Below are 2,061 nucleotides of genomic sequence, written 5' to 3' on the forward strand. Positions count from 1 at the left end.
GGTAAAGTCGACAGAGTACAATAGAAGAGCAAGAGGATGTTATTGTTATTATTGAGGAGATGGCTGATAGTCATAATAATCAACTACATCCTATGGTTGCTCTAAATCCTATAAATTTGAATCCTGCTCCTCGTACTATGTATGATTATGCCAAGCCTAACTTAACTAGGGCTGAATTGAGTATTGTGAGACCTTCTATTGCTACTAGTAATTTCCAATTGAAGCTAAACACCATTCAGATGATTCAACAATTCGTTCATTTTGATGGCTTGCAAAATCATGATCCAAATACTCATTTGGCTAATTTCATGGAATTCTGCGACACTTTTAAGATAAATGGAATTCCTGACAATGGCATTCACCTTCGGTTGTTTCCCTTCTCGTTAAGGAATAAGGCTAAACAGTGGTTAAACTCCCTACCACGAGGTTTTATCACTAGATGGGAGCAAATGACTGAGAAATTCTTGTTAAAGTACTTTCCACCGACTAAGACAACCAAACTGAGAAATGATATCTCTTCCTTCATGAAAATGGATTTAGAGACCCTATATGATGCATGGGAGAGGTATAAGGATTTATTGAGAAGGTGCCCTCACCATGGGTTACCTCTATGGCTGCAGGTTCAAGCCTTCTACAATAATTTGAATCCCTCGACTAGGCAATTGATCGATGTAGCGGCCTGTAGGACTTTGAATAATAAATCACCTAAAGCAGCTTATGAGTTTATAGAGGAAATATCACAGAATAATTATCCGTGGAAAATATTGAGAATGAAGCTGATAAAAGCAGCCAATGTCTTTAACGTTGATACGGTCACCATGTTATCAATCAGGTAGAACTTTTGAGTAAAAAGATTGATGGTTTATATGGTTTTACGCAGGTACATCCGATGATGCAATGCAACGTAAATGGAAGAGGGATGAACAATCCAAAATGCTTATCCTACAACCCTAGCATAGAGAATGAACAAGTCAAGTATATTGATAATAATTCTAGACCTCAAAATAATTCTTATAGTAACACTTATAATGAGGGTTGGAGGAACCATCCCAATTTCCCTTGGGGTGGTCTTAGAGGGTGGTCAAGGAAATCTAAGACCACAACCCCCTTCAGGCTTTCAACAACAACCTTACCTACAAGAGAAGAGCTGAACCTTGAGGAGATGTTGACGAAGTTTATTTCGGTGTTAGAAACCCATTTCTAAAACACCGAAACAATACTTAAAAATCAACAAGCATCGATTCAAGGACTCGAAAACCAGATAACTCAGCTTGCTAAGCTGATTTTAGAGAGACCATAAGGTAGCTTGCCTAACAACACCGAAACTAACCCAATAGAGCAGCTTCATGCAATTACGGTTCGAGACGAAGAAGGGTTAGTTGAACCAGAACCAGAACTAAGGCAAGAAAGTGAGGTAAGTTAAGGTAAGGTTGAGGTAAGTCAAGATAAGCAAAAATCTGTCAATAATGATTATGCACCATGTGTACCATATCCCAACGCGACAAGAAAATACCACACGAATGAAAATTTGATAAATTCCTTAAACTGTTAAAAAATTTACATATTAACTTACCGTTTATTGAAGCTCTTTCGTAGATGCCAAATTCCATAAAATTTTTAAAGGATCTTTTAACAAACAAGCAGAAGTTAGATAATTCGTCGCACATGGAGCTAAATGCAGTTTGCTCAGCTATCGTACAGAATAAACTACCTAACAAATTGAAAGATCCAAAGAGTTTTACTATTCCTTATTTAATTGGTAGTTAAGTGTTAATAATGCTTTAGCTGATTTAGGGGCGAGTACTAATGTCATACCCTATAAAATGTTTAAACAACTAGGTCTTGGGAAACCCAAACAAACTAGGATGAGTATTCAATTGGCAGATAGAACTATTAGATTTCTTAGGGGTATTGTTGAAGACGTTCTTGTTAAAATTGATAAATTTAAATTCCCAGTTGATTTTGTTGTTTTAGACATGGATGAGAATAGTGATGTGCCTTTAATTTTACGACGACCCTTTTTAGTAGCTGCCAGAACTATTATTGATGTTGGTACAGGGG

At 36.8% G+C, this 2,061-nt stretch overlaps 1 non-coding gene across 1 annotated transcript; it reads right to left on the reverse strand.

Annotated features, from left to right (window-relative positions):
• Positions 1-497: 497 nt before the first annotated feature.
• On the reverse strand, positions 498-604 carry LOC128294904 (small nucleolar RNA R71). The gene has a single exon (XR_008285211.1). It is a non-coding gene; the product is annotated as a small nucleolar RNA R71 (small nucleolar RNA).
• Positions 605-2,061: the final 1,457 nt, after the last annotated feature.

This window comes from Gossypium arboreum, chromosome 6, assembly GCF_025698485.1.
Source record: "Gossypium arboreum isolate Shixiya-1 chromosome 6, ASM2569848v2, whole genome shotgun sequence".
Classification (NCBI taxonomy): domain Eukaryota; kingdom Viridiplantae; phylum Streptophyta; class Magnoliopsida; order Malvales; family Malvaceae; genus Gossypium; species Gossypium arboreum.